Source organism: Balaenoptera borealis (assembly GCF_965194805.1).
Source record: "Balaenoptera borealis genome assembly, chromosome: 1".
NCBI classification, from domain to species: Eukaryota; Metazoa; Chordata; class Mammalia; order Artiodactyla; family Balaenopteridae; genus Balaenoptera; species Balaenoptera borealis.
Genome location: NC_138860.1, coordinates 45,690,367 through 45,697,225, shown reverse-complemented (window position 1 = coordinate 45,697,225; position 6,859 = coordinate 45,690,367). Strand labels below are relative to the sequence as shown.

At 38.4% G+C, this 6,859-nt stretch overlaps 1 pseudogene across 1 annotated transcript; it reads right to left on the bottom strand.

Moving 5' to 3' along the window:
* Positions 1-607: 607 nt before the first annotated feature.
* LOC309634202 (F-box only protein 3-like) lies at positions 608-5,127 on the bottom strand (annotated as a pseudogene). The gene is made up of 3 exons: positions 4,505-5,127; positions 3,362-3,737; positions 608-3,159 (listed from the first exon to the last, which is right to left on the bottom strand). The product of its transcript is annotated as an F-box only protein 3-like (transcript).
* Between the last annotated feature and the right edge of the window lie 1,732 nt (positions 5,128-6,859).

Below are 6,859 nucleotides of genomic sequence, written 5' to 3'. Positions count from 1 at the left end.
TGGGGAAAAAAATCACCCAAATTTCTACTATCCCAAGTAAACTGCTATTAATATAATGGTGTTTCCTCGTCCCTTCCCTTCCCTTCCCTTCCCTTCCCTTCCCTTCCCTTCCCTTCCCTTCCCTTCCCTTCCTTTCCCTTCTCTTCCCTTCCCTTCCTCCTTTTATGGAAAAATGCTATTCATACTGTTTCATAGCTTTTTATCACTTAACAATCAATTATTAACATATTCCTATGTTATTAAATATTCTTCCACAGCATCATTTTTTTTTTTTAAATCTTAGTGACCTTGGTTTTGTTTTGTTTTGTTTTTTTAATTAATTAATTTATTACTTATTTTTGGCTGTGTTGGGTCTTCGTTTCTGTGCGAGGGCTTTCTCTAGTTGCGGCAAGCGGGGGCCACTCTTCATCACGGTGCGCGGGCCTCTCACTATCGCGGCCTCTCTTGTTGCGGAGCACAGGCTCCAGACGTGCAGGCTCAGTAATTGTGGCTCACGGGCCTAGATGCTCCGCGGCATGTGGGATCCTCCCAGACCAGGGCTCGAACCCGTGTCCCCTGCACTGGCAGGCAGATTCTCAACCACTACGCCACCAGGGAAGCCCCACAGCATCATTTTTGATGGTTGCATACAGCTTTGTTGTATGAACATAACATAATTTAATTAGCAACCCTCTATTTTGGGGCACTTGTTTTCAATTTTTTATATTATAAATATTTTCATTTTGAACATTTTTATGGATAAAATTTTGTGTACAATCATGATTATTTTATTAGACTATATTACAAAAAGTAGATTTGTTGAGTCAAAAGATTCATCATTTTTAGCTTTTTAATAAATTTGTCAATCTCCCCTCTCCCTCCCAAAATATTGTTGCTGTTTGTATCATACTGTTGTCTGTTCTGGGCATTAACATTAACATTTTTTTTTAGTGATTTTGATAGGTACAAAGTTATCTAATTGCTTTAATTTGCACTTATTTGAGTAAGAGTGAGGTTTAACTTTTAAAAAATAAATATTGTCCCTTTAAATTTTCTCTTTTGTGAATTTCCTACTTATTTCCTTTGTCTGCTTTTCCATTACTGTAATCAGTTTTTCCTATTTATTTGTACGTGTGCTTTATATTTTAGTGTCAGTGACTCCTTGTCTGTCATGTATGTTACCAAACTTTTGTTCAGTTTGCCATTTGTCTTTAGTTTTGATTTTGCTGTATACGTACAATTTAAAATTGTATGTAGTCAAATCTAGCTACAACTTGAAAAAATTCTTTGGCATTGTCTTCCAGTAATTTTGTATTGATATAATTAAATACTTAAACCTTCTAGAACTGATTTTTTGTGTATTACTGAAGCCAATACTTCACTGGATTGATTTCTTATTCCCATCCTTCCACATTCATGTCAGTGAGAGCAGTCACACTCAGGGCAGGAGGCTGAGTTGGAAATACCATTGTTCTAACTAGTGTGGCATCCACAGCATACATATCAGTGAAGCCAGAGGAACATTCTGATAGAATTTGTGTTTACTCTGATCTCATCTTATTTTCTTCTGAGTTTTCATCATCATTGTTTTTTTTTTTTCAGTTGAGATAACCACTTCCTTCCCTTTTTTCTGAAGTTCACTTTAGTGAGCTCAGTGGGTGCTACAAACTGGCTAAATCTAGTTAAAAAAATCTAGCTGGGCCCACAGGCATTCCTTTCTATTATAAAGGCCTTAATATTTTTATTATTTTAGCTCAACAGCATTTTTTTTTTTTTGCTTATTAATATTAGTTTATGGGAAATAGGCAATTATACAAAATACAGGATCGGAACCAAAATTTGTTTTCAAAATGTGAGTTTTGAGACTTGGAGGATTTCATTCGAAACTCTCAATTATATAATTACAAAAAAAATTCATGTTTCAGGAAAACATACTTAATTTTAACATTATCACAAAGTTAGACAGTCAAGTATTTCAAGGGGAAACAAAACAGAAGCATTATTTACAAATTTAGACTACATGAGACATTGTGGAGACTCTTTTGTTAGTCAACAACACAATACATAATTTTACACACTACACTTCAAAAATGATGCATCTGTGAGCAATATGATAAAGGTCATAGTGCTGAAGACTTTAAATTCAAGGTTGGTAGAGTTGAAGACTAAATTCAAGGTCACAGTCATACTAACAGACTTTAAATTCAAGGTTGTTGTGATGAAAACTCTAAATTCAAGGACAGATTGTCTAAGAAAGGACAAACAACTAGCATTCAAGCTATTTAGTCAATTAGTTCCCTGTGAGTACAAAATATATAGGAATCACTAAATGGATTAGCCTAATTGCAAATTCTGTTCATTTCTAAATAACTTATAAGTCTTTTCACAGAATCATTGTCACATATTTTCTCTCTATCCTTGTGTAGGTATTTCTGCCTCATTTTAAATCCTTATTCAAAACAATTCTCTCCCATTTCCATATTTTTATAAGTATAAAATATTTTTAAACAAAGAAATGTCTGTTCTAGACATTTCTAGAGAACTATTTTCACACTAGAGAAAAAAAAGTTTACCATTTCCTCCTCTACCTCAAAAACACAAAGCAAACCCAAACAATCCAATTCCTAAAGTAGCATCTCATAGAACCCAGGGCCTGGCACGATATTTCATGCTAGTTTTCCTGCTATAAGCTGAGAACAATTTGATTATTTACATTATTGAGAAATTTGTTTAACAGGCTGGATTCATCCCAGGGTTTCCATCAGCAGAGGCTTGCTTAAAAAAAGACGAGAGCAGTGGCATCTTTGAATGGGAACATCAAAGATTCTCCTCCATCTCTCCTCCTCGTATTCTTCATCAGATTCATCCATATCTGCCAAATGGTCATAATCGTCTACTTCCTCCTCCTCCTCTTCTTTCTCTTGCATCTCTTCATATTCATTAGGACCCATTTCCAATCGAGCTATAGACACCCTGAGTGTTGGACATGCCATATGGAATCAGGGAATGGTGACATTTGAGATCTTGTCTTTAAAGTAAAAAAAAAAGGAAGATATAATATCCTTCCATATAGCATGATGTTATATATGAATATACAACTTGTGTATTCATATACCCAGCCTGGACTGATGGTTGGAAATTTACCAACAACCCCAGGTCCTTGAACTTCCTCCTCATCACCTTTATTTTTTTATTTTTTTATTTAAGATTTTTAAAGTCTTTATTGAATTTGTTACACTATTGCTTCTGTTTTATGTTTTTGGTTTTTTGGCTGCAAGGCATGTGGGATCTTAGCTTCCTGACCAGGATTCGAACCTGCACCCCCTGCACTGGCAAGTGAAGTCTTAACCACTGGACCACCAGGGAAGTCCCTTCACATCACCTTTAGCATTTGTTATTCTCCAGTAGCGACTGTCTAACTGGCAAGCCTTCTCAGGAAGTGCGTCTTTTGACATTTCAGTCCTGATTCGGTATGTGAAGAAATAGTGGGGTGGGTGTACAGAGCTGAGTTCCTGCAGAAACGATGTGGAAACTGAAACTGTAATATCCCCAGTCATTGCTACACACTCTGGATCATAAACATATCTGAAAATTTGGTCTCTGATGATAGGGAAGCCACCTGATACAATATTGTTGACATAAGAAGTAAACCAGTCAGTAAAAGTAGCACCTATGATAAACATGTCAGTAGCAGCTGGACTCCGAGCCATTTGGTCTGGACATTTGGTAGTGAGGTAGGAGATAGATGGGCCCCTGGGCTGGACAGCTGGTGTTTGTCAAGTGGAGTAAAACTGAAGCTTTGTTCTCACGCAGACGCTCCAAGGACAAAGCTAGTGGCAGAAGCTGAGCTCTGCTGACGTAAAGAGATAAGATGACCACTCCTGAGGTCAAGGAAAACTTCCCTGTCTGCACATGCGCAGGATGCCTCCTTGGGGGTCAAAAAGGGAGGGGACGCCACCCCATAATAAGTGTGGACATACCCCCCACAGGCCTCTGGGGTGGGATACATCTTAGCAAAATGTTGCGCACGCATGTTGGGGAGGGTCCTAGGGCAGGTCAGGTGTGAAGAAAGAAATAAGAAAATTGGCCAAAGGTAAACAAAAACCCAGAAGGACTGTCCTATATAAGTGATTTAAATCACCTCTTTATTGTGCTACTCATTTAGGACGCCCATACTCTTTCTCTCTGGGTGTGTATTTCTGCCTTGCTTCTGACTTAAATAAACAAGCTGCTTCTCTGCGTGCTCACCCACATGTTATGCTGTATCTCTAATAATAAACTTTGTACCTGTTTTTACAATTTTTGCCTCCTTGAAATATTCTTGCTTTCAAACAGGGGAAAGAGCCAGGGCCACTTTGCTGCTAGCCTCTAGTGCCTGGTGGTCTAGCGGCTAGGATTCCTGGTTTTCAACTCAGGTGACCCACGTTCAATTCCTGGGCAAAGAACTAAGATCTCTCTTCAGGACCACACACTACTGTCTCTCCAAGATCAGTAGAAGACTTCATTTTTGTTTCAGCCCTTCCACTGCTATGTACCGACTCAAACCATTATGTATGCAAAAAGTTAAAGGGAGAAAATATTTCAGTCCCTGTCTCTGCTGGAAGTGTCCAGCAGCTGTATAGATGTCTAACAAATCCTCAGAAAGATAGTGATTAGACAGCACCATGCTTCCCAACAACCCAGGAACCACTAACTTCTGCCCTTTGTGGATATGATAGTAACATTGATAATCATCTGGAACTTTGCAGCCCATCTGAGCTTCTGCAGCATCTAGGTTTTCCTCTTCAGTACTCTCTTTCAGAGAGAAAACCACCTGGACATCTGGTTTCCAAATATTTCTTGAGATCATCCCAGGCCTTTGTAATAGCAGCATAATGGTCAATATATCTTCCTATATCAGAAAAGTATCAATGAAGAGGGATTTCCAACACTGGTTCTTCTGTGTTTTCTCTTCCTCAGGTATCAGCCAGTATGTTTTGCAATGTCTTCTCCACAGCGGATCATGACTTGATAGCTGACTAAGTCTTTGACTGATATAGCAACAATTGATTAGGTCTCGGTAGTCCAAGAACGATAAGATGAGGAGCAGGGGATTAGTGGGCAGCGATTCCAGGGTCAGGGGCGCTGATTGGTCTCCATGGCCGCCATCTTGCCTGGCCCCTTGCAGGCCTGGCTCCACCCCCACCCACCCCCCTCCCCCCTCCCCCGGCCCCCGCGGCCACCATCGGCCTCAACAGCATTTGTAAGCTGTGCATTCTATCAATGATGGGTATTAGATGGCGGTGGCTCGTCATTAGCTCCAAAGCCCTAGAAATCTTTTTTATCTCTAAAGAGGCAACATATAAGTGAATACTGTTGTGAATACCCAAGTGAATCAGTAAGCAATTGTGATATGACGGAATCTGCCACTGATTCCTGATATAAAATTGTGCAAGGGAAAGGAACTAACATTTATTGGGAGCCAGATACTGTACGTACATTTACATAATTAAGTCCAAACTGCAGTTTTGCCGAGGTTACATATTAGCAATCTGATTTTCAGAAGAAAAAATTGATGCTAAGGGATTAATCAAATTGCCTAGAGTCATGTAGCTGGTACAAGGTGGAGCTGACATTGAAATAGAGCTCTTAAAACATTTAGGCCACTCAGGATCATGCCTGCCTTTATCATAGTTCAGTAATCAACTGAACTCTTGGCTCAAGAATATACCTTAAATGCCAAGATCAAGTAACAAATGGATGTGGTATTGGATAATCTACCTCTATGTCCTCTGAGGTACCCAAAGTTAGAACATAGTTATTTTGTGGTCCCTTCCTCTGTACCTAGTTCAATGATGGTCAGTAAGTCTCAGGAATCTGACTGCTCCAGTACTTCTTTCTTATGTAGTCTCAGAATTTCTGATAAAAAGGAATTAATACTTACTAGCCACAGATTTATAGTTCTAGAACCACTGACTTAGATCATCTAATAATCTTACTTTTAATTTTTAACACACATACTACTCTAATGGGAAAAAAAATTGACCTTACCAAAATTCATTGCAAGACATACTTCTTAGACAAGACAGTAATGAGGCAATGTCTGGTTCCTGTTAATAGTGAAAAATAAATGATTCATAACCCCAACAAAAGTATAGACTTTATCATAAACGTCATTACCCAATGCATTGTCAGTAGAACATGCTATGAGAAATATGAAATGAGACCTTTCTTTATACCTTAATTTAGTTGTCACTTGAATCCTTCCTGGCAGTTTAGAATCCAACCTATTTTAAAGTGGCTAGAGAAGGAGAGGTACATTACTCGCAATTGGAAAGAGTTGCCATATTTATCCAAAGTTCACACCAGGAAGGGACCAGTGTGTTGTTTGTTTTGTTCATAGTTATATAGTTTTGTCTCCATAGCAATTTGAATTTCATGCTCAGGATTAAAAGTAGTAAAGTGCCAACAAACATCAGTGTTTCTGAGAAAGCTATGTAATATTTCAAATCCAAATGTTGCAAACATTGTTCCCTTCTTCCTTGTTTGCCTTAATCTGTTTTCCCTTCTTGTGGAAACTAGCTTTTGTTTTGAAATCTGACATAGTAATAGATTGTTGCAAAGGAAAACAGGAGAAAACAAATATTGTTTTAAAATATTGCTTATATGCCTGAGTATAAAGTGTTTATTATTTTTAAGCCAAGCATTTGTTTTACTTGTTTGGAAAAATAAACTCTGTGCCACAGTGCATTGCCTGCTAGTATTTTATAGAGCCGTGTATGGCTGGTCAGTTATTTTGGGGGGTGATGGGTAGAGGATAAGAATCTCATGCAAAAGACATATATAGGGTAGCATAAAATGAAATTTACTTATCAGTAAGAGTCTGAGGGGCAGCCTGATG